This window comes from Aquila chrysaetos, chromosome 2 (assembly GCF_900496995.4).
Source record: "Aquila chrysaetos chrysaetos chromosome 2, bAquChr1.4, whole genome shotgun sequence".
Classification (NCBI taxonomy): Eukaryota; Metazoa; Chordata; class Aves; order Accipitriformes; family Accipitridae; genus Aquila; species Aquila chrysaetos.
In genome coordinates, this window is record NC_044005.1 from 7990782 (window position 1) to 8016906 (window position 26125).

At 44.5% G+C, this 26125-nt stretch overlaps 1 long non-coding RNA gene across 1 annotated transcript; it reads left to right on the forward strand.

Moving 5' to 3' along the window:
- Window positions 1-346: 346 nt before the first annotated feature.
- LOC115335875 lies at window positions 347-25056 on the forward strand. Its single transcript, XR_003921566.1, has 3 exons — window positions 347-360; window positions 17338-17343; window positions 24910-25056. It is a non-coding gene; the product is annotated as an uncharacterized LOC115335875 (long non-coding RNA).
- The last annotated feature ends 1069 nt before the right edge of the window (window positions 25057-26125 follow it).

Consider the following 26125-nt stretch of genomic DNA (forward strand, 5'->3'; position numbering starts at 1 on the left):
CCAGAGTTGGGGCAAAGGAAAATTAGGAGTTGTGCTTGGTGTACTCACTCACAAGTTGGAGACACTGGATGAATGTTTCCTTCCTAGACACTGCAGGAAGATCCATGATGAGCTCTTGTCAGACCGTAAACAGAATAGTCACACAGATCCAGTGATCAGCCACGTGCTGATCACTCCATGGGAATCCCTACAGCCAGCAGCCTGTGTGTGAATCATTTTAAGTCAGTCAATATGAAATGCGGGGCAGCATAGTGTGGAGATGTACCCCTCTGAGACTGGAAAGAGGAGCTTTCAGGCTCCTGAACTGTAGCCCATATTCTCAGCGGTTAACATCAGCAACCACTGGAGCATGAGCAAGAAGTCAAGATTGCCTTGTATCAGGTAACTCTCTTACTAATGCACGATGGAGTTGTACTCCTTTGGCGTTCCTCTTTGGTCCATTAAGCACTTAAATGGAGCAGCTTCAGCAGGATGTACTGAGAATTACTGTGCTCCAGGAGGACTCAACAGGCTAGGGCAGTGTGGATGTTGGGGTTCAGATCCTCCTAGGCAAACCCTGGACTTCTACTCAGGGCTGTCCTGTCTTGTAGCTGTAGCCACGCAACTGCTGGAGGAAAGGTGCTGCCCACTTGATCTCATACGGTGTTTCATCTCTTTGGTAATAGATAAGCTCATCAGGAAACGTAGGCAGAAGTTTCTGTGTTACAGGTTATGCGAAGGATTAGGTATGAGGGAGTTCTGCTGATTTGGTTAATGCTGTCATGGTTTCCATGAGCAGGTGGGTGCCTGGGGAATTTTAATGCAAAAAATGTCAGATCCCCTAGGATTGGGTGTCAACTGACTGATGATTTTCAGGACTGCAGTTTTGAATTCGGTACCTAAAAATAGCAATTGCGTGGGACTTTGTCACTGATTTCCTTTGAGAATCAACCCTTTTCTGAGAACTTTAACTTTGGGATTCTGATGGCATTCAATTCTAGTATGTAAATATTCATTCACCAAATCTCACTCTTTTGCGCTCTAACCCCTATGCCTCCCCGTAGCATATACTGTGTACCTTCAGCTAATGGGATGACAATAGGTTACGTGATGCATAGCAGGGTGACGAGTGTAAGGCCTAAACTGCACATGGCTAGCAACATGTTTGTACTGTGATAATCACAAGGTAACAGCTGTCTTGACCTCTCTTTTTATTTTTCTTTTTGAAACCCACTCCACTTGTTTTATAATTACTTGGGCTCATCATGAAGGTAAAAATAGCTTCTCTATTTAAAGAGAACAGATGGTTTTTCTAATGGTTTTTCCTTAACATTGAATGAATTGTGGTTGAGTCAGAAACTGCCAGCCCAGAAACGTATGTTTTCATTAGAGAAATACTTGATTAGGTTAATTGAGTGTGATTCAGTGTGATTTGGCCAACTTAAAAGCTTTCCAACTTTGTCTTGGATGGAGATAACAGTATCTCAGTGTTTGCAGTTTGCTCAGTAGTTTCCAAAAACATTGCCTAAGGAGTAACAAAACATTGAGGGGACACTACCGAGTTAGTGGAGGGAATATAATCTTCTGTAAAAAAACCCAAACAAACAAACCAAAACCACAAAACAAAAATCCCCCATTTTGTTAGAATGATGCAAACAGGGAATGTATACTTAAGTCATGTCCAGACATAAAATTTGCACTGGTTTAATTATGGCAGTGTTGCATACACAACATGTTAAGCAGGGCGTGTGGCTTCCCAAAGAGCACACACCTGTACACCATTGTGATGGGTCTGAGAACAGAGGTGAGATTCAGTGTGAGATTAAAGCAACGTGAAGGTGTGTGGTAGGCATCTGAGCTCGCATTACAGTTAATGGAGGTCTAGTTGGGACAGTCCATGAAGCCTGGGAAGTGTTTCAGCTCACTTTGAAGTGGACTCATGGTGAGTGCTCGGCTGAGTGGCTCTCTGAGCTCCCCAGGCTGTACTGAGTGGTGACCCACTGACTGTGATGGGAGGTGGGATGCCCAGTGCACACCTGCCTGCAGGAGACTGGGGTTTGGTGTCTTCATTTGGAACTGAGACTCACCCTTGCTGTAACATCCACATGGCAGCTGTGTGCCCGTAGCTCCAAGGAGCTGCTGCTGGAAAGACAAAATTCAGCATGTCCAGATATCCCTGGGGACAGAGGGGCGGGAAAGAGGGTGCAGGTGAAGATGGGTAAGCCAAAAGAACATAATGCTTTCAGAAGGATTGGGAAGCATTGAAAACACCAGGACATGTTTGTCTATTCACATTTCGTTCCTGACGGTGAGGTCTTTGCCATCATTACTAAACAGCAAACTCCTTCCCGTTTCCACCTGAGAGGCTTCAGAAGAATGAGCCGAGTTTAAACCCAAACCAAGAGACAGCTAAAGGCAGTCATGGGGACCCAGCCTGGTGGAGAGAGGCAGAGAGAGTAAATTGTAGAGTAAGCTTGCCTTTGGGAAGTCCCTGTGTCATGAGATGGAGCAGGAATTTGGTTACACTGAGCCTTGCTAAGCTAAAGGCTTCAGGGTTGTGTTTGTGATATCTGGGATAGTGTGCCTTGTAGCAGATGAGTCATCTTTTCTGACTTTTATAGAAAAGGTGATAGAAGATCCCCTGGGCAGCCGCAGCTGTCAAGCAAGGTGCTTTAGTTAGGCCATGGAGTGAGTTTAATGTGCTGTAACTTCCATGCAAGCTCAAACCTCACGGGACAGGGTACAGCAGAAATGATGTGGAACTTGGGAAGACAGGCAAACTTCAGGGAACAACCCTACAACCCCAACCTCTTGACTCTTTCATGATGTTTGCTGGAGACTAAGGGATCATGTAGTCTCCTGGAGACCTCAGTCCTCTTCCAGACACTGGCATGTAGCCAGAGAAACTCTTAAGAGCTGTGTTCTGTACCTCTATCCTCTGTACCTAAAAATTGCATGCACAAAATACAGTCCTCGATATTCCCACTGCTATCCAGCAGTTGGTCTGGGCAGGGTCCAGGACCATGTTCTAGCAATGCTTCATTTCCCATGGCTGCATAAGACTTAATATAAACTCCAAGGTCTTTGAGAGGGGTCCTGACAGTCCTGGTTTTGTAATTCGCAGCATGTCTTTTAGCAACTGGGCAGTCTTTCTTTTTTTTCCTTTTTCCCCAGAGTTCCTTACTCCTGCTCCCTTTCTCCCATCTGGTTCATGAGGCTGAGACCTTCTCCAGAGCTGAGCTCATTATTACTGCTGTGATGCTGAGAAGGTCAGCAGGTCAGCTGATAATGGACAGCAGGAGGCTGGCTCAGCCATGTCTCTGTCTTCTTTCAAGGGTAGTTTGTGTGTACCTTCAGGCACGTATCTATTACATATTTGAAATGAATTGTCTCCCACAGCATTTGTGCAATTTGATGTGGACAGTGACAAATCAAACAAAATGGGTTCTGTCCTTATTTCATCCCCTTTTTGTTCCTTCTTTAGGCTCCAAGTGATGTTTAGGGTGTAAGCCATCTCATACTGGGAGCTTATCAGGGAATCCTGAAATCAGCTACAGTTTTTGAGCACTGTTCAGATACAAAGAATATATTTGTTTATTTCAAAACAGAAAGGCAGACGTCACCTCTTGGGACAGTATATATGCTGCTCAGATGCATAACTACTACGGGTGAAGCAAGAGGTCTGAAATGTTGTGTAGAAGATGCTCTACCAATCCCAGTGCAGAAGGATGAAATGTATCTAGACCACCACCTGCTACAAGGGTGATGCAGTTGTGTGCATGTGGTTGTTAGGATGTGGTGTCAGTGGAAGATGTAGTTTTGATATGCTAGGGTTAAGGTATGTTTTGTCCTCTCCTTGCCAGCTTATGAATAGAACAAATTGATGGTGTTTAGCTGCATGCAGCTGGATAGGTATGTATGGTAGTGAGCTGTGTTGGGGAATCTTTCACTATGAATTTGAGAGAAAGGAACTGAAACTAATTTAAAATCAAAACAAAGCACTCATAGGAGCAATATCCATCTTTCTGTAGCACTGCACAGAGTTTGAACACAGCAGGTCTGAGTGCAGCAATTTTCCGTCTTGGAAGGAGCCAGATAGATTCTTCGTCCTGTGATCTGAGTTACAGGAATAGTTGTGGCTTTTGGGAAGGGAGCAAGTTAGAAAAAATACAATATTTGCTTTTACCATTGTTAGCATCTTTATTTCTGTAGGATACAGAGACGCTGATATTGAAAGTCCTTCCTAAAATGCAATACCTTATTTTATGGATATGCCTTTCTAAATAGTGGTGGGGAAGGGGGGGAGATATTGTCCAAAATAACACTGAGAACCACTTGAAGAGTCTGAATCTGAGCTCTTGTTTTAATTATTGGCCGTGCTTCATATCTGGTAGACAGCACTCCCCTCTGTGATGTCTTTAGAGCCAGGTTTGTAAGAATCTGTGTCTAGATGCTGGAATGAGAAAGTGACAGAGACTCTAGAGGGCAGTGCAGCATCCCTGTGATATGAGTACCTCCAGGTTTTTTTTTCATAGCAATCTTACTCTGCAGGATGATTGCTTAAAATAGTTAAAAATAATATAGAATTAAGTAAAAGTTTTTGTTATTATTATTTCACAGAAAGTTTTGATTACTGAGAATTTTTGTACCAAGAAGACTTGATCCTCTTTTTAGAGGAACTTTGAGCATTAGACTGGCTGTACGTGTGTTGAAAAGGTTTTAATCTCTTGAAAAAACTTGCAGGATATTTGTGTATGATTTAGGGAAACAAACAACCCAAAACTTATCCTTCCTGTGCATCTAGCAGGGTCCACAAAAGAACTATTTGTTTTCACATTGCTTTCCCCCTCCTCCAGGACAATCTCATAATGTAACATATCCTTTGACTGGGGGTGCTCTCTGTTTTCCTTGTAGAGAGATAAATCAATAAATCATCGTGTCAGCAGAGCACAGCTTGAAGCAAAATTTCCCTGTGCTGGAAGGTTTGAATTAATTTGAGGTGGGAGCTCAGATGTGCCATACACACGTCTACAGATAATACTACAAGGCTGCATTCAAAATGACAGGGTGTTGATTCAGTATGTCAAGCTGCTCTTAAGGATGTTGAGGCACAACCTAGAGGCTGCTTATGCTGTCAGAAGGGGTCGGTAGCTCCTTGCTACCCAATAAACAGTTTGTGTGCAGCTGGTTGATTATCTAATGAGCATTTGGCATGGATTTTTGCTTCATGAGAGCGTCCATATCTCCAGCCTGTGACCTTATATGTCTCTGCAAAGTGAACCAAAATCCACATCTTGCAGCACATGAGACCTGCGGAGCCTGTCGTCCTCTGAGCACTTGCTTGCTGTGAGTTAAATTGGGGAATCACACTCGGATGCCTCCACTTCTCTTTGGAAAGCTGCACGTGCACACACATGTGTGCACATGTGCGCACACTTATCTCAAAGGATGTTTTGGAAGGCGTGCTTGGCTTACGTGACCTTCTTCCCTGGTAGCTCTGAAGCAAATAATAGGCACATACGGTAACATCTGCTGTTTTATAGCCATCAGCAAGGGTTGTTGCTTTGTCTTCAGTGTCCCTCCGGAGGTGCCATAGGCTGCCTTTCACTGCAGGCGTGTGCAGCACCTGCACGCTGCTCACACAGGTGCATGTACTGGGGACGTGCAGAGTCCGGGCGTCCTTCGCGTTGCAGGTACCTTCAGTAATGGCCATTGAGGAGTCAGTGCTGAAATCCAACAGAAAGGTGCTTGAGCCAGGACCGTGCTACCAACATCGCTCTGCAAGTCAGTGGATGATAGATTTCTATTAAGTTTCACAGTAGCAATGCTTCTTCCAAATTAAAATTGACTGCCTTTCATGGCAGGAAGGAGAAGATTATCCCAAATAGTTGCTCTGGGTGCATGCAAAAATGTGTGTGGACCCAGCATTAAACAACTGACTCTCCTTTGCCGTACATTGTTTCTGTTTAGGGACTCTTTCTTCCAGTAATGTAATGAAATACAGCTGCTTCTTTATGTATGTTGTGGAAATCACATAACACACATCCCTGTGTTTAGTGTTTTTAACTCTCTTTGATACTTTTGAAATATGTATTTGTTTGTTTGTTTTCTAAGTAGAGTGCACCTTGTTCATCTGTGCAAATTAGAGATGATGACAGGAAAAGGAGAGCTGTGGATAAGAGAGACAGGACTTTACATGACTGAGCTGAAAAATAAGATGCAACATGCTCTCATTTCAGCCTGAGTGAAGGAAAATTGCTTATACATACTTCCAGAAAAATAATTTAAAAAAAAGCAGTGTTTTCCCTCTCACTTCCATCTGCTTGCTTTATTTTCTTCAGTTCTGCCTTTACAGAAAAGGTATACGAGACCTATAAATGCCACACTTCTGCCATGTCTTATTTCTCTTGTTGCAACAGTATCTATCTGCCCTCTCTCCAGTCTTTGGAAGCTACTAGTGGCCTGAGGCTGGAGGCAACGTGTTGTTGCGAAACGGAGCTGTTACATTGGAGAGATCAGAGACTATTTAAGGGGATTCTGCTGCTCCTCTGCCCTCCACAGGGCCATGCGGTGTCAACAGCAAGCAGCCAGAGGAGAAGACTTGGCTGCAGCCACTGTATGATGTGGCTCAGGCCCTCAGCTCCTGGCTGTGAAGTGCAGGAGTGTCCTGCCCTGCCTCCTGTAGGGAAGATGCTGGAGTTGGGAATGATGACTGCAGACTGACACAGCACAGATTGAACAGCACAGCGATACCGAGGATGTGTTGTGCTGCAGAGAGTGCGATGGAGGTACTTGTGCTTTGTCAGTGTACATGCAGTATGGTTACACTTTTGTTTGGTGTGGTCTCTTCTAGACCACTGCAGATGCACTGCCTTCTTTCATTTTCTTCCCCTCAGATGTTTTCCTTGGCCTTCTCTGAGCCCAGTGGACTTTCCCTGTTAGGTTTCCTTCCTTCATATTCCAGGTCTGCCTGAGTCTGAAGTCAGGGGCAGGTATTGTGACAGAGCAGGTATGCATCAGTCTGATTGATTCCCCCCCTAGGAAGCATAGAGCATTTTTCAGGGCTGGTGATGGTGTTGGTTTGTTCAGCTGGCCAGTTGAATTGAACAAACTGCTTGTTGGACCACCCTGTTTTTCAGACACTGAAATGTAGCATTGTCAAGTTGGAGACCTATTGGTAAGAGTCTTTTTGAATCTGATTGACTACTGCCTGATGAAAGTTGCATAGGTATTACATAGAGATCACTGTTAATTTATGTTTGTACCAATTGATTTCCCTATGTGTTTTCTAATTAACTAAGGTGTGACTGTAAAGTGGATTAACAGAATGGTGCCAAATCCCTGTCTACACAGTCTCCTTCTGAATGAAGGTTGTTATTTCCTCTGGTTTAAAACTGAGCCATGTGTGCTGTCTTACTTGATTGAGATTAAAGAGTATGAAATCAGCTTAATTTTATACTGTTATTATTTAAGACTGCTGTGATTTTTGAAGAAGAGAGATAGCCAAAGGGGTTAATGCCATTGAACTGATATGCTGCAAGTTCTGGTGTTTAGCATTTCTTTTGTGTGCACGTCTCTGTCAACCCCTTTAAAATACGGGACCTCTTCTCTGTTCCCACTTCTACCCTCAGTATCTGCTTGGCATTCTCACACCGTTCCTTTGACTGCCTGATGCTCCAGGTGTTCAGAAGTGGATGAATAAAAGGGTGGGGGAAGTAATTTTTTTCCTAAAGTTTGAGAGTCAAAGTGTGATAGTCAGTTTTTAAACACAGTGGGGCTTTTTTTGCCCCCTTTTCCCTGAGTGATTTGGTCTCCTGTTAATGGGGGCTATCTGCAGTGAACTTGGCTGATTTCTGCTTGTTTTGACAACAAGAGATAAAAACCCCAACTCCCTCTAAGGAAAAGTTTAAAACCTTAAAATAGATTCTGTTTAAGCTGTTTGGCTATGAATGAATAAATCTCCCATGCAGTGCCTGGAACTTGTATCTACTGGACACACAAAAAGTTAATTGTTCTACTAATAAGAGATCCTTCTGCCTCACTCAGCTGGGTCAGTTGGGATCTTAGAGAATTAAGCATGATGACTCTGGGACCTAAAGCTTCTGCTGGTGTCACTGCTTTTGTAATTCTTGCTCTTGCAACCAGCAGAGAGAATGATGACCATTGGGTGTTTAATATTCTCTCTCTTTATATGCTCTTATTAAAGGTGTGCTCATGGCTGACAGGCTGGATCTGATGTAATCATCACAGCTCCCTGACTTCGCTGGAATTAGTCTTCTACACTGGAAGATCTTACCAAGGTTTTAAAATGAAATGCAGTTCTCAGCTAGTTGCGAGGGCTGTTCCTCACCTGCTGGGGCTACAGGCATGTGTCAGCTTCAGATAAAATCTGGACAAACACCTGAAACGGAAAGGCTAAGTCGACAGCAGTGCTAGGGAAGGTTGAGCACTCTCCTGCACAGTCTTGTTCAACACACTCGTTCCTCAAATACTGCTGCCTGTTTTAGTGCTGAGTGAAGCACTTTCCTGTCTAATATGTGAGAAAGCAAGCATCAAGTTGTGTGATGGCAGGGCACGTCCATGTGTCAGTCATAGCGTGGCAGGAAACCTCCTTTTCATTGCTGAGCTGGTGACATGGGAGAGAGAGTGTGATGCTGAGGCTGGGGAGACTGCACCTCCTCTACTGGGAGGCCCTTTGATGGTGGGTCCTTTCCAGGGAGCACAGACTCATCGGTGCTTTGCTAGGAAGGTGTGAATTGCTGCTGCTAGAAGAAGAAAGTGCAAGACAGGGACTAGTGGGTGTCATGAACATAAACCGCTCAGCGACTTGACAAGTCTGTTGCAGTTTTGCCAAGATAAAAGGGCTGGTTCCTGGCTCATCCTGTGAACCTGTCTTGCCAGTAGCATGGAGCGGGGGAGCCATCCAAGCGTGCTTTGTATTTTTGTGCCCAGTGTCCTGATTGCATCCAGGAAGGATGCAGCATTATTCAAGAGAAGGAAACTAGGGTGGCCAAGCAAAAGGCATCATAGTATGCTTTAGACAATTACTATAACAGGAGCTTGCAGGTGCTTCAGTGTGTGTCTGCCCTGGAGTTTAAATACAGTCATTGCTAGCCCAGTGTGTAGGAGTGGGAAGAGACAGAAGGACCAGCCTGGCACACTGGCAGAGGGTGGATGCAGGGCCCATCCTTGAAGCACTGGCAAACACAGAGAGATAATGAAGTTTTCCAGTCTGCCCCTGGGGCTGTGGAGGGAAGCATGACTGCTGTAGTTGGAAGAAAGATCTGTCTAGCTAGCATGTTGTCTCTGACAGCAGGCAATGTCTGGTAGGAGCACAGGAGCAGGACTGACATGAGAACTGCTTTTACTTTCATGATTTCTCCCAGCTTTCACAATTTGCAGTTCAGGTACTCCCCGAGCCAGGGATGGCTATCTCTGCTGCAAGCTCCCTCTGCGTTGCTTCACGACGTTGCAGAGATGCGAACTTCAGGCAGGCAAGGTCACACTGCTTTCCTGTAAATGGCAGGCATGTGCAAAGTGTAATGGATAATTCCATGATGTCAACGACCAAAAGCAAACGTCTTGCAGGGTGTAATTGGTTTTTCTATAGTGTCAAGAGCTTTTATGTGTTCAGCATAAATATCTTTGCATTGATTGGGAGAAGGAGATAAAAATCGATGATTTACAATGCAGAAGTGCTTAGAACATGACATTAAAATGACTCTTGAAGACTTAGCTCATAGGGGACATAGTAAATACTCAAGAGGTACAGGAAATGAAGAGACTCTTCCCAAGTCCTGAAACCAAGCAATAAATTTAATAGAGTCTGTGTTTCTCTGCCTAATGGATTTTACTACTGACTTTCCTTTTGCAGAATTACTCTCTTTTTTGTTGTTTAGTTGTGGTTATTTTTTACTCTTTTTTGTTTGGATGTTTAGGACCCGAGGCTAAATGGAGACATTGTTTTGTGAGGGAACTCTCCTAGCTCGAACAAAATGGGAACCAAGTCCTATTTTGGCTGGCTTTGTACACTAATCAGCAGGGGGGTGTCTTGACCCATGAGTGCTGAGGAGCACAGATAATCATAGAAAATAAAGCTGGAAAGGACCACAGGTCCATTCCCTTGCCCCACATCCAGATGAATTGTATCTAACTCACTCCTGACAGGTTTTCTTGCTGCAATTTAAGCATTGCATCCAATAGATACAGAGATCAGATAATCCCCCTTCTATGCATAGTGATTTTTTTATTCCCTCCCTCCTCTTTTCAGTCTAAACAGCCCACTTTCTTTATATTTCCTTGCGTGTCATGTTTTCCACAATGTTTCTTTTTTGTATTTTTTCAACAGGCATTTAAATTGTCCTTTTCTTTACCCCCATCATGCTACTAGACACTAGATGCAGTATGCAGCAGTACTGAGAAAAGAGGAAGAACTGCTTCTCATGCTGCATGCAGGAATGGTCACAGCTCCATACTGGCAAAGGCAACCAACAATATGTAAAATTTCACCTCAGTGGAAGAGTAAGAATGTGCAGCCCAGTGGTGTCAGCTGGACGTGGCACTGGTGTCTCGGCTGTAAGTGCACCGTAGTTGTAGGGGACTCTTTACAGATCAAAGGGCTAGATCCCAGAGAAGCTTACAGGCTTTTTGGTGTCTATTCTGCAAACTAATCCTTGGCAAGATTAATTAGCTGTGCATTTCTGCTAGGGCTAGACTGTCTCCACTACTTGTGCAAACTAGCTTGAAGCCAGCTGAAATCTCTGCTGCATCATCTAATGCAATGCCATGTATGAAGCAGACAGACAGCAAGCCAATCTCTTGATCCTCTTTTGCAGAGATTGTTCCATATCAGGTCAGGGGTGCCTTGCTAGAGCTCTGCTGCAGCTGAAGGCTTTTGCTGAGAAGAGCATTTGATTCCCAGTACTGCCCCAAGATTAATATGTTCACTTTACACAGGAGTTTCCCTAACTTTTTGCAAGTATAATCATCTTGGAGCTCATCTGGGGTTTTTTGGTGATTCTTTTGCTTCCACCTTCTTTTCATATGAGAGAGTTTGATTCCTCTAGGGCTGGAGAATGAGACACAGTTGTAATGGTTTTTGCTGGAAGTATTTGTATACTATTTTTATATTAATCAGGAAAATCCTAACTGCCTTTCATTGCTGGCAGCAACTTGTGTGATGAGCTGTTCTCTGGAGAGGATAAATGCTCTGAGCTTCCTGAGGAATTGCAGAATCTCAACTTGAGTTTGGGCTTTAAAGTAGAAGAAGAATTGGCAACTTAGGGATGAAGGATCCCAGATTTGATGGGTGCAGGAGCCCATGTGATGAAGTTTGCAAGTGGATTGCTGGTCTGTTTAGCTGAAAAGTCAGATGTTGTGTGCTTGCATTTATATGAGGGGTACAAAGCAGGATGTCCCTGAAGTACTCTGCTGTCATTGTGCATCAATATTAGCCAAAGGCAGCATAAAGCTTTACTCTGTTGAAATACCTGTAAGTAACAAGGGCAGGAAATCATCTGAAGGGAATTGCCAATGATATTTTCAAGAATTTGCACTATGATTAAATGTGGCTACCTGCAGACACAAGATAAAAAGTCTAGGGAGATCTAGTGTCTCTTTCTGTCTTCCTCAAACCTGTACTGGGGAAGGAAATACTGTTTGCTCACGACTTTCTGCCTCTTCACTGCACAGGTCTAGTTTGACTTTGTCTGCCTGCTTTAATTGCTGTTTAATGAAAAAGCTGTAAAAAGCCTGTGGAACAACCAATAACTCAGTAGTATATATGGAAAAAATTAAAAAGCATGTGCATTCCCAAAGTGACATGAGAACAAGAGGGGATGTGATCTGAGATCTTCTGATTTTTTTCCCGAAAAGCTCTGAGGGAGCTCCTGTTTTTCCACCTGGCTGTTGTGAGAATTGATGATTTGTGTCTCACCTTCTCCCCAGCTGTGAGGTGCCTTTGAATCCAGTCCAGCCCAGCTCCTCTGCCAGGCAGACTGGTGTGGGTGGTGCTGACTGTACACTTTATCTAGCACTGCCAGTAAACTGCTGCCCTAGGGTGAGGCTAGGAATACTTTTATTGTTAAGTTTTTAAGGAACAAGTTAAGGCTACTGCTGAACTGAGGATAGAAACATGCTGTGAGCTGAAGTAATTAACACTGCTTTGATCACTGAAATATGGATTGCTTTGTGTATGGCTATGTAAGTATTACAGAGTTACAGCAAAGAGTGAAAGTTGTTAATGATACCTCTTCATTAACCTAATCCTTCAGATTGGCATTTTGGGTATTAGGTCCTGGTTTCTGTCCTTGCCACCAGTGGTGTGGTCTGTGTTTTACCCCTTTCCCATTGTACCTGCAAGCTTGCCTGTGCACAGGCAGAGGAAGGTGCTATACGGGCACTCCATACAGCACCCTGAACTGCAGTGTCTCAGTCTTGGTTGACATCTTGAATGTGCTAATGCAATGCAAGTTATCATTTTATCAAAATTAGGTTTATTAAAGTATTTGCATTCGTCGTAGAACTCCAGATAAATGAAGTGAGTCTGTCCGTGAGAAGACAGGCAGCCTCCTCTGTGCCTGCAAGGGACCCTCTGTGCCTGCAAGGGACCCTGGCTTTTTGACTGTTTCTCACCGAGGGCTGCCTGTACTTTTGTGGGAGCTCTGGTTTCTGGATTACTCCTGCAGACAGGATGACTGGATTAACTGTGTTGACTTGTTTATACCTGCAAAACCATGAAAGATGCAAGGTTGCCTTCTATTTGGTTCTTTGGCAAAAAGCAATTCTGAACAGAGTTGATGATGCCTTTTGTTAAGTGATTAAATCTTTTTCCCTCCTTAGTGCTGCTCCTCTTCCTGTGCCTTTCCCATTGCTCTCCCTACCTTGTGGTTTGATGAAGAGTCATGCTGGATTGCTTGGTGGAATAAATTTATGACAGTTCGAAGCGTAGTTTAGGTGGTCTGACCATGTGGTTGCCACTGGTGAAGTAAAATCAGGCGACAGTGACCTTGTGCTGGATGAGCATCTGGCATGCCATGTGTTATCCCAGCCTGCTCTGTCTAGCCATTACTTGTTTTACACTTGGATTGCCAGATGCCAGCCCAGCTCATGAGTATCTGTGCTGAGTCCACATGTTAATTATCATGCCAAGGGATGATCATACAAGACCATGGAGGAGATGGGTTGCAGGTGTCATCTGAAAGCAGCCAAACCCTGTGTTCTCTCTACTCCCGTCCCAGCCAGTTCAAGACTGGGAAGGTGATGGCTGTGCACACAGCTGGAAGGTCATATTGACTGTTAGGAAAGCTGCAGATGTGTGATGCTGCTGAGGAACGAGCAGACCTTCTGCTCACTGTCCAGGCACAGATCCTCGGCAGGAGGAGTGGTGTGGGCTCAGCAGTGCTCCTGGCTCTGGCAGGCTGCTCTGGGAAGGTGCAGGCCTGCTGACATTAGCAGAGTGCTGCATGTGCCGCTGTTTTCCCTTGGCAAACCTGCCCGTGTTGTGCTGCCCTGGCCTGGGGAGGAATTCATGCCTGATCCGACCAGTACTCTGGGGTGTCACTGCTGCAGCAGCTCCTGGGTGCCAGTGGGGAAATGTGGGTTTGGCTTTCTGGAGGGGAGCGAGAGGGGACATACTGGTTCCCCCTCTTCTGCCACCCAAGGGAGCTGGAAGGCCCGTTCCTGGTGGATGCTTCAGCCCTTTTATGGAGCAGTGTGCGCGTTGCATTGGCTTGCATGTATTTGATTTACTCTGAAGAGAAGAAGAACTCCTTCTTTATCCTGTACTCCATTTTTATTCCTGCCTGGCTGTCATCACCTGCTGCTTGCTCCTCCTGTCTTCTGCAAGCTGTGGGTGGCCAGGCTGGGACAAACCACGAGTCCTGTAGTGCTCTCCCTTCTCCCTCTCCTGCATGCCCTTGTGAGAGCCCTAGAGAGCGAGAATCACTGTGTGAGCACACAGCAGTGACTGGGAACATCCGTTCAAGCCAAAGAATAAGCACAAGTAGTAATTTTTGCAAAGCTGCTGAGGGTTTGGAAGAATGCAAGTGACAGATGAGGACCTTGCTGTCCAAGTCCTAGAGGTGGGCTGTGTGTGGTGGCATGCATCGGGGTGTCCTGCTGCCGGCTGTTGCTGCCGCAGGCAGAGCAGCCCCAGCAGCAGTGGGCAGGGCAGGCAGCGTTCGCTGTCGGGGCAGCTCTCCTGGCTGTCTTTGCAGACCTGTCGGTGGGAAAGGGGAGGAGGCGAGCAGAACCAGCGTCTGCCCCAGTTGCCTGCCAGCACCTGCCAAGGGCAGAGGCAGCACAGATGCTGCTGCTTGAGGGCATCTGCCTTGGAAGGGCACAGAGATCCTGCGCAGGGAGTCAGCATCCGCTGAGCCTGTCTGGAAGGCTTGGCTGGAGGAAATGAGGTTAGCAGAAGCAGAAGTTTCTACAGCATGCCTACCAAGCGGCGGCTCAAGTTGGCCCAGGATGCTGGAAACCACTTTTTAGCCTGGGCACTTCTCCATCTAATCCAATCTGTGCAGCAACCAGCCACGCTAAAGAGTGGGGATGTGACTCTCCCTGGGCCTGTCTTGTAGAAGGTAAAGCACCATATGGAAGCTGGTGGCTCAACCTGACTGTGAAAGGTATCTAACGAGAGAGAGGAAACACGGGCCCCACACCTTTGAAGATAAAGAAGGGTGCGTGGGTGCCATTTCCTCAGCAACTGAACCTGTTGCGGTGTCTGATCTATCTGTGGTTTCAGTCTCTCTTCAATAAGGGGACAGTTGGGAAGAACTTTTGCTCCATAATAGACTTTCAGAGGAGATCACATTCAAGATCAGAATGCGATTTTTCTTGTTTAGTTCATATTTTCTCAGCAAATGCTGATTTTTTCAGATTTGATACTGTTTACGTCCATGAGATTTCTGCTTTGAACTCTGATGGCAGTGCATTCCTGATATGTCCTTGGGTTTTTTATTTTTTAATTTTCACCACTCTTTCTTCTTTCCTGCCTGTTGTTTTATTGTAATGCCCACTCCTATTTTATGTCCCCTCTTTCTATTCTCAGAAGTTAAGCACTAGATTTTTTTACTGCTGAACCCAAGCATTATTTCTGCTACAGAGCCTTTTTTTTAATACCCTGGCAGTTGCTTAGTCCCAGATTTCTAGATATCTGTCTCATTTGCAGTACCTAAATTTGATGCTCTTTAGACTCAGCCTCCTAACGTGCAAAGTTTTCTGCAGGCAGAAACCCATGGAAAGTATGGGCACTTAGCGCTTATGAAAATTAAGTACCTTGTGTCTCAAGGTGGACAGACAGAAACTGAAGTGCTTTTAAGTCTGGAGAACTTTTGGAAAATGTTTCCTCCCTCCCTAGCTATCTTTTTATGATTTGCAAGATTGGGGTAATTCTACTGTGGAAGGTAGCTGTGAACATAGTGAATAGATGGTCATTTGTTGTACTCTTGCAATTCAGAATGACAATCCACATCATTAAAACTCAGTGCATGTGTACTTGATATTAAACAAATTGGATAGCTCTGAGATTGCTTATTTCTTCCAGAGATGCAAGGATGAATTGAACCAAAGCAGTTTGCAGCCGGCGTGTTTCAGCTCAAGGCTGCTAATGACGCATCCTAGAAACACAGAGCATCAGCAAGTCCTTTGTACTTTGCTAATATTTTTCCTGCAGTAACATGAGAGCAATTACAGCTTGGAAGGATGGGAGCTGGAAGGCTGGAGGAGATGAAAAAATTTGAAGAGGAAAACAGGATTTCATGAAGTGAAGGCAGGGGCTGTATGTGGGTGGGTGAGGGCGCAAGCATCTGTAAATAGTTGGCACTGACAGCTGGTTTTGAAACATATAGGAATTTGGAAAGAGAGAGGTAGAACAGCTGCAAGTGTGTGTATGTTTTGTGGAAAAAAAAAAAAGGAGAGCAATGTGCTTGTGAAGGAAGGAGCAAAAGAGCAGAGCTAGGCAGGAATCCACGGAAGGGGTGAGAGAAAGTGGAGCACAGACAGAGTGAAGTTGGGGAAGAAAGAGATTAATTGAAAGAGATTTTCAGGAATGGGTATAAACTATAGCGCCGCTGATGTAAAATTCACTGTCTTGCTAGTGACCACCAGGGATGGGAAAATTGCTGGTGCCGCCTGCCTGCTGTTCCAGCCTGTCCTCCCTCCCTCCCCCTATTTTATCTTTTGATTTATAGTAATAAGAAATTGGCCTTTCTAAGAGCAGGTCATGGGACTCGGCTGAGGGATTAAAGCCGAGTCTCTGACCTCTGAGCGTATTGTAATGCTTGTGAGTCATTGACTCATCCTCTGTATTGGCAGTTTGATGGATTCCTAACTAGGTTGTTAGTGGCATCTCAGTGTAGCTGCCCGAGATGTGCCTTTTGTGTTTAAACTCTGACTTGGAGAAACAAGTTCATTTCAGGCTCTTTGTGTTTCTCTCCTCCTCCTTTTCTCAGCTTTTACTTCTTTAAATGTAGACTTCTTTTGACAGATCATCTCCATGGTAACTAACAGGACCGGGCTGCCTACAGAAATTGTAGTAATAAAGTGGTTGGTTTTTACACATGATGAAAAGATGATGAAGCACAATGATAGGTGATAAAGACACAGGTAATTGCTCTAGAATAATATTGCTGCCAAGAAGATGACTGAACTCCCACACAGAAGATGAACAGATGGTATATTTATTGAAATTCATAGGCTGTGAGAAGAAAAATGTAATTGATGGCTGTGTAGGTTTTGTTTCAGTTTACTATATACTGAGCAGAGCCAGGAGAGCGGTGTGCCGCCAGATGGAGCCCGTATGCAGAGCCACCGTATTTTCTCACTGGAGAACTGGCTTTTTGCTTGAGATCAGAATTCCAATCAGAGCCATAAAAGCAGCAGAACTGCTAATTGCTCTGATGCATTTCACTGTTTTAGATCTGTCACATAGCCCTGTTTTATTTTAGAAAGGGTGTAACACTTTTGTAAGAACAGTGGTGGTAAATTATACTAGCATACCAGGAACGTCTAAGTAGAAAGTGGAAAAGTGAATACTTGCAAAACTTGTGCTTGGTACAGGTTTTCCAAGACCAGGTGTGCGTTTGTGTTAGTAAATGGCAGCTGTAGCTTGTTTGCTAACCTGGTTGCTAGAGACTGCCTTCTAGTACGGCAGGTCTGTTGTGCAGAATCCACGGGAAGGCAAAGGCAGGGTGTTTTCCTCTGGTTGCTCTCTCTGCATTTTCAGGTATAAGATAAAACTGGTTAATTTAATGTTGAGGATCTTGTGAAAATGTTGTCTGTCTGTATATGGCAGTGCTATGGATCTGGTTTGAATGGCTACATCGCTGCTTTGTGGTGTGGTGCAGTGGTCCTAAGTGTGGAGTGCTGTTGCATCCCCTGCCACAGGGCTCAGTGCATTCAGATTCCCCAAAAGATTACTTCAGTGCTGCCAGAAGAATAAATGTCCACGGGAATCACTGTCTGAAAGGTCTTTCTCTGAGAGGTGCAAATAACCCTGCTTACGGCAAGGAGTGCCAGCTCTGGAGCGTAAAGATTTTTCTCCATGTGTAACAAATGCTAACTGTGGGGAGAAATACTGTTGGGAGGAATTGGTTGAGCTAAAGCGCTGGTGGCAGACTGCTGCCTTCCCTGGGGTGCTGATGGCTCCTCTGTTCTCAGCAGCTTTAGCACCCCTGTTGTGCCTCTGCTAACTCCCATAGTACCATGATTTATTGGTGATAATGTCTGGGTGCTGTTTAGTACATCATATGATTCTCTCTTCCTCTACAGTCTGGTGCTACTTTATTGATTTTGTAACTCATTTTCTCATCAAGTTCAGTAAGGAAACCACTTCCCACTTGGGTTTACATCCAGCTGCACCTGCTCACATATTGACTACATTTGTAGGACTTGCGTGCAAGGGGCTTTGAGAAGGCGTATAAATAAAAGAAGAAGCAGGTGCTTTGTCTTACAATGGTAGTGTCAATGAGAATGAAAATAAATATGTAGGTAGTATGGAAGAAACTCCCTCTCCAGGATGCTTTGCCCTAGCGAAGAAACTAAAAGTTGCAAGTTCATCACTTGACAGTGTTTGTGCCAAATTCACCCTTCTTTTTCTTTCTTCCCTCCAGATTGGCAGGGCCCCCACATCTTCTGTGGCACCTGAAAAATCTGATTTGCATGCAAATTGCTCCCGTTTAGGTTAAAACATTGCTGTCATTCTTTATTCAAACTTCTTTCCTTTTTCCTGCAGAAAAGGAGGGCTAGAAAAAGTTACTTAAGTGATACACCTTCTCCATACAAGATTAAACAGAATTGTGCTGGAAGTGGAAAGACGTGCTTTTTTGAGACCTGTCAACGAACGGAGCGTTAAGTTAGAGACACCAGAGAGATGTACTATATTAATAAAAGAGACAATAGGAAAGGAAGGGAAGAGCGAGCACTCTGAGCACTGAAAAGAGGCTGGCCTGCCAGCTACATCTGAGCAGTTACTCAAGTGCATGAAGCGTGGCTGGAGTCATAACAACCCAGCTTGGTGACTGGTTCCTAACGAGCCTCCTGATTTATTTTCAGCGCCAGCCATTCCTGTTGCTAGATCCAGGCACCTGAGAGGCCCCGCAGACCTTGCTGGGGGAGGTGGCAGGGTCTGAGGGACCCAGGCATCCTTGTGGGCTTCTCTAGAGAAGATGGTACAGGACATCCTTCAAAGGATAAGCCTTTCTTGAGATAAAGGGCTGGATCTGTTAGCTTGAACACAGATTCATCAGGTACTTCATGGCCTGGGTGCTGCCAGCTTCTCTCGGTCAGGCTGGCTTTGTTTGCTGCCCAACTGCTGGCCTCTTTTCTTCTCCCCCCCAATTCCTGCTCTGCCCTTCACCACTAATTGAGTGTTTCAGGAAAGCTGGTCAAAACATTTTTATTCAAAACTTATTTTCCTGGCAGCCAATCTTGGCAACATCAAAGGAAAAGCTAAATAAAAAGATACTGTCATTTTTCTGGGACACATTCTCATTGTCAAAGTTGGAAGCTGAACTGTTGTCACCCAGTTGGGGGGGACCTTTCCGATTGTTTTTTCCTTTTCTACTTTACCTTCTCTCCCTTCTTCCTTCCCTCTCCGTTCCCCTTCCCCATCTCTTTTTTCCCTACTTGTCTGTGGAAAAACTGCCAAAAAGGTCAAGGGAATCTAGGCTGTTGTGAAGACTTCCTCTCCAAGTTGAGCGTTTTTCATTCAAAAAATAATTGGATGTTTTGCAATCTCCCTTCCCCCAACAATTAATGGTTATTCTTGGACTGGTTTCTGCCTCAGATGCTCTAAAGCTTCTCTGGGTTCCTTGCCCATTAGGGCGAGTGACAGCCAGTGGGGCAGAGCTGGGCTGGTGCTCTGTGCACTGGTTCCCAGACCTCTCCAGCAGGCAGCAAAGCCTGTCCATGAAACTATCTGCGTCTCTTGAGTATCCCACTGATTCCATGCACACGACTGAGGCCGAAAGAAGGATGCTGTTTTGCTGAGATGACGTTACTTGGCCAAGAGAACTACCACTTGTTAAGTGTTTATCCTTGTGGCGGAGGAGAGTCCAGGCTGGAGGAGATCATGGCCTGGTGGAGGATTCATTACCAGAGCAGTGACCTTCCCCTGTGCTGCTTGGCATGAATTGAGAGCATCTTAGTAAAACAAGCATGAATGAAGATAAGGCTCCAGATTAATGCCTTGCCCTAGTTTAGGGGAGAGCAGGGATTATGCAATATCCATGATACTTTTGTACTATTGAGTTGCAGGACCAGGGGACTGGTATTGACTGGTGTGTTCATAGCACACCAGTTGGGCTGGCGTGGTACGCTGTTAGTTGCCGGGTGATTAGCAGTGTAACTAGCTTTCAGATACCGTTTCTGCTGGGACTGCTGCCCCCGAGCTTAAAGCAAATGGTCAGAAAGGTTTATTTGGCAGGTAAAGCTACTGGAGCAGGTTATTTGTTTGATCTACTGAGTGAAAGCTGCAAACCAAGCGGTTAATTTTTCATCTTTTGTTAACAGCTTGCAATCTTGTGGGCTCAGATTATTTTTAAATTTAAAAATAATTTAAAAAGTTAAACAAAAAAAGCAATCTGTGTTGCACTGCCAGAAGAATGGTTGTGCTGTGTCAAAGCAAAGATCCCTGATGCTGGCTGGTAGCAAGTACCTGGGGAGAATGTTTAAGAACAGAGTTTGGCTGTGTGTTCCCAGCTTCTGACAATCAGCAGTTTGGGGACTTTCTAACCCAGAGGTTTCAGTATGGCTTTTATGTTTGATAGCCCGTGATGAACCATACTCCATTTATCTGTTTGTTTTTTGAACCCATTTATGCTTCCAGCCCCTGCAATGTCCTGCAGCAGTGAGTTCCATAGTCTTGTGTTGCATTAAACGTTATTTCTGTGCATTGTGTTTTGTACCTGATTCCTACCCATTTTGTTGTGTGACCTCTAGTTGTTTTCTAGAAAGGAGTTGTTAGAATTAATTCCTTATTTGCCACCTCCATACCACTTACCATTTTATTACCCCTCCATCCCTGCCCTGATCCAATAATTACCTCTTTCTCTATCTGAAAAAATCATGAAAAAGTCAAGTTTTTTACTTGAGTAGAAGCTATCTCAGACCCCTCATTATCCAAGTTGCCTGTCTCAGTGTGATTCTATTATAGCCTTTTCAAGACTTTTGCACTGTAGTGAAGAAAGGGGGTGCAGTATGGATTTGTAGTGGCAATACTGTTTTTGTGGTCTTATTCACTAGTTTTCATAGTATTTCTTTATTTGCCTTGTTACTGAACACTAAGCTATTTTCAAAGAACTATTTGGACAGTCACCAAGATCCCCTTTCTGAGTTAAAATAGCTGAATTATGTCCTTCAGCTTCTCTGCGGGTAACATGGATGCAAAATTTGGCTTTCCTACTCCAGGCCTATCATCATGAGTGTTCCTTGTACACCTTCATCATCTCTGACCCCACTAGCTCTCAGGAAGGTGAACACTTGAAAAGGAGTTATAATTAAATTTTTATGCCGTTAGAAAGTTGCTTGCCACAGTTGTTTTTTGGGCTGCCCTCCTATGATTCCGCATTTAACTTGCCAGAAGTTCATGATCTTTTTTTCTTTTCCTCCTCTGAACATGATATTCACATTCTGAAGGATATTCTTTTTCCCCTTTTTGTCTTTGCTGCCAGTAATTGCCTTAATCTCCTGTTCAACCCCAAACAACAAATTGTTTTTTTTGGTCCTTTTAAAGTATTTTGAATTAATGATATAAGTATCCTGCTGCTTTCCTATAGTACCTGTACGTGGTCTCCTAGAAGTATTTCCACCTTTCTGGCTATTTCTTTTTACTGCTACACTGATTTTTATGCAGTTCTCCTTCTTCAAATCCAACTTTATTGCTTAGATTTCTGTGGGTTTTTTTCTTCTGTAGGGTGTTGAAGAATAGCTGTTCTTGTGTGTCACTGGGGACTAGCTGCTTTTCTATTACAGGTTTTTAACTAGTTATTTATAATGTCTAAAAATACAGTGTTTTCATCACCCTGTCAAGATAGTTTCCTGGTCTGCGTGGGGTAACTGTAGTTTCAAATCATTCCTGTTTTCTGTCTACATACCCAGTCTCCTGCAGCCCTGTGGACAGTGTCACAATCTGGTTGGTTTTAAACTAATCTTAATCTGTGCTTTTTTAACACGTCGCACCATTTCCCCACTGGCCTCACTTGCTCTGACGTTCTCCTGCTTCTCGTATTTGGGGAGTTACAGCTTCCCACTGGGTTTTGCCTTCCTCGAACCTTATCTTGCTGTGTCTCCCTTTGCGTGAGTCCCTCCTCTCCCGCAGCAGCCCGGGGCTTGCCCGTTGGGAGGTCGACCCGCGGTGGATGCAGCCGGTGTCTGCCCTCCTTGGCACAGTGCTTCTTGTCTCTGAAGATGGGGAATTGCCTGATCTTGTAAGCAGGCTGTCCTTTATTGTAGGAAATGCCACTGCGCTGTTGTGTAAACCTGGAGTTTATCGAGGGCTGTGTGCATTTTTGGCCCCCTCATTTCCAAGAGGTTATAGCAGAACTGGAAGAGGTCCCGCATAGGCAGCTAGGGCAACAGTGTGGACATTTCTGGTACATGGTGGGCATGACTGATTGACACGACAAAGAGATTAACTTTGGGGGATCATCAGATATCAGACTTATGTGAGTAGTAATGGAGCGGTGTGCAGGGAGTGCTTGTTTACTGCCTCACAAGGCCTGAGGGGTACCAAAGGGAGCCAGCTTCAGGAGGAACAGAAGGAGCTGGACCTTCATGCAGTGGGTGGTAGACCTGCGGAGATCTCTGCTGAACGGTGTGTTGGGTGCAGAAAGTTTACCTGGGTTCAGCACAAGGCTGGTTAAGTACCTGGAAGAAAACAAACCATGTCAGGCTCAAAAAATCCTTAGAAATGAACATGGTTGAAGGAGGGAAGGCTACTCAGGAGAAGGCACATGTGGATGTCCTACTCTTCCTCTTTCCTTGGCATCCAGTTATGGCCGTGGTTGAAGAGCCAGCTGCCTGGGGGAGAGGGGTCCTTGCAGGGTAGAAAGGCTGCTGGTATGTTCTCATCTTGTGCTGAAGCTTTTGCTGTAGGTTTTGATTTACATCTCTGATCTCCACCAGACCTTCACCTAATTGAGTAGATTGACCCTGGCTCTTACACAGCAGGCAATTAATCAAAGACTGACTAATCAGCTCTCTCAATGGCTGGCACCTTGCAGAAAGGCTGGGAATCACTTATGTGCTACCTCCACAAACCAGTTTTATGCTCTGAGATTTACAGCCAGTTAATTCTATTGAATTCTGTGGATTTACTGTAAACTTTAATTATTATAAGCTCTGAAACATAGTAAAGTTACTTTACTTAGCTACCTTAAGTAGGAATTTAAAAACTAAGTTCTGTAGATGCTTTAACTAATCACATTCAGTAGGTTTACCACACTACTAAAATTTAGCTGAAATCCCAGCGAAGGGATCTGGTTGGAGGCTGTGGCACTGTCCCAGGGGAAGCAAGCCACTGCTGACATCCTCATCAAGAATGACATGAAAGGTGATTTGGTTTTTTTTGTTTTGTTTTTTTTTTTTTTTTTTTTCCAGCCAGGCCTATGTACGGGCTTCCAGGTGGTCCTCTGAGCCCCCTTCTGACTTCATTTTTCTGCAGGGAGTGGGTAAGCAGACTGTACTGTGCTTGTTTTGTTGATGCTGAGTTTTGCTATGAAGCTTCAGAAAATCACATCTATTCTCTTGCTGGTAACAAATGTTCAAATCTCTGATTTACCATCTTTAATACACTTAATTAAATAAACTAAATTGTCATGGGCAATTATGTAATGTGCCTCTTAATGTACCACAACTTTCTTCTGGTTCATCTTCTCACCACCCTGAACCCTGGAGGTCCTCTGCTGACTTTTTCCATTGCTTCCCACAACCGATTGACAAGTGGAGCCCAGATGCACTCACCTCTGCTACGTTGTTTGTGGTCGTTGGTGCCTGTGTTGTAGAAACTGCCTGCTTCGCTTGGCTTTCTCTTAATGACTTTTATGTCCTTTTTGTCACTTCTATGACCTAAAGCATGTTGCTTATCACTGAAAGCACAAGCTTTTTTTGCCCTCTAGTCAAATTCTGGGCTGTCCTACCCTTGTAACTATGTCTTTACTGATGATGAATCCCACCTGTACATTTTGCCTGCTCTGTTAGTCTTGTGGCTATCTTTTCACTGCTTGATTTTCTTTTCATTGCTGGTAGATAACTCTATTGCATTCAAGTGGAGTTGCACGGACTCTGGAAGCATAGTTGATCTGTTTAAAGTGTGGATTCCCTGTGTGTTCTGGGGCATGGGCATTTCCCAGTGCATTTGCGTTTCTCTTCAGAGTTACTGAAAGTTTTTGAGGACCACTGTTTTGATAGCCATTGTTAAAGTATTCATGTTTTCCCCCTTCCTATCTGCATTCAGACAAATCTTTGTTTCAGAGCACAGATGGAGCTGGGCTCGGTTGGCAGCGCAGCCCTGGTGTCCTCCTTTCCCCTGCTTGTGGTGGTGTGCTCCAGGCAGATCCCTGGCTGTCATTCAGGTGTGCTGAGCATGGACAGATGACAGTGCTTGTGCATGTCAAGTACTGTGAAGGTTTTGTGATAACATTCCTGGTGTTTTGGGCTCCTTATTGGCTGCCTGCATTTGCTCATGCGTCTCCAAATAGTTTTACTGTGTATCATGAGCAGCTGGTCCCTTTCCTTCAGTCTGATACTGCTGCTTATCAGTGTCACTGGGATTAGATTGTAGTGTTTGTACATGGCAAGTGTTTGAATTAGCTAAAGCCGCTCTGGAGGCATCTTCCTCTTTTTTGGCAGTGTTCTCAATCAGTGCATGTGTTGCTGTTTGCTGTTTTTGTTTTTTTTTTCTTCCTGAGGTATTTGGTTCTGTCTTCCTTATCTCTGTCAAGATAGCTGTTAGGGTGGGTATTTTCCTCTCTGCCTCTCATCACTTTCCATGCTAGAGTGGTTGCTATGGCCTGTATTCCAGGTCTGTTTGTCTCATCTGTACAGCTACATTGCTTTAGTCTATGTGCTGACTTGGTGTTTGCATTCTGGTTTTGGTTCCTTCTCTGGACAGAGCCGTTGCCTGTGGCGCTCTCTGCTTGCATTTTTGGAGATTTAGATCTGCTCTTCTCCATGCTCTTGCTTGCAAACTGGAATCATGTAACCCACAAGCTCTCTGTTTAGTTTTATGTTTCCAAAGTAGTATGTGGACTCAGTTGCAAGGTGAAGAACACTGCCAATCTGTTTCTTGATTTCTGGTCAAAACCTGCCATTTTTCTGGGGAACTGCGGCCTCCCTTCACCTCATCTGCAATTGTATGGTTTTGGTTGTATTTCTGGCAACACTCTTGCAGTGTTGGAATATTATTTAAAAAAAAAAAAAGCCACCCAGTAACACACTGATGTTTTCTCTTGTTGCTAAGTTGTGTTTATACTAAATCAAGGATTTTTCAGCTTCTCATGCCCAGCCAGCAAGAAGGCTGGAGGGGCACAAGAAGTTGGGAGGGGACACAGCCAGGGCAGCTGACCCAAACTGGCCAAAGGGGTATTCCATACCATGCGACATCATGCCCAGTATATAAACTGGGGGGAGTTGGCCTGGGGGATCTCTGCTCAGGAACTGACTGGGTATCAGTCAGCGTGTGGTAAGCAATTGCATTGTGCATCACTTGTTTTGTATATTCCAATCCTTTTATTATTATTGTCATTCTACTATTGTTGTTATCATTATTAGTTTCTTCCTTTCTGTTCTATTAGACTGTTCTTATCTCAACCCATGAGTTTTACCTTTTTCCTTCTGATTCTTTCCCCCATCCCACTGGGTGGGGAGGACTGAGTGAGCGGCTGCGTGGTGCTTAGTTGCTGATTGGGGTTAAACCATGACGCTTAATAACCTAAACAGACACAATTTCTCTCTTTGCATACTTTGCCAAACCAAGTCAGATTTCTCTACTGCAGGCTTAGTGGGCATGTGGATTTTGTTGATATTTTGGACTATAGGTGAAGCTAACCTTTTTGTTTGCAGATAATGGCTTACAGTCTCATTTCAGTTAGTTTTCAAGTGTGGTTTCAGGTAAACAAGGCCATGCATTTGGTCTGTTGCACTTCACAGAAATTTTTGTGAGGAAATGCCGTGGAGTCCAGGCGTGTTTAATTGAAACACTAGTTCTGCTAAGACAATTTCCTCCTCTTGAGTTCAAGACCTTGTCATCTGTTACATACCTGTTGGCAAACAGCAGGTGAACATGATTTAGGCAGAAATGTGTTGTATAAATATTTCTGACTTCACACTTACCTAGCACAGGCATCTTCCTCCCAGTATACTCTGCTGCTGTACTCTGTTAGCCAGAGGAGTGGCATACCGGGCAGATGCTGGGCAAGTTCAGTGAGACATGCTGGAGATGTTTCACTCATACATTCATACCTTGGTAAGAGGAGTGAGAAGTGCACTGACCTGAAGTCCATTTTATAACGTTTTCTAGTTTTGGGGTTCTTGACTCAGAGGCCTGACTCTGTTGTGCACAGTTCTCTTTTGTTTTATATTTCTTTTGAATAAGGCTTGGGATGGAGGGGGGAAGAGTAATTTTACTTTGAGTCCAAGAAGTGGG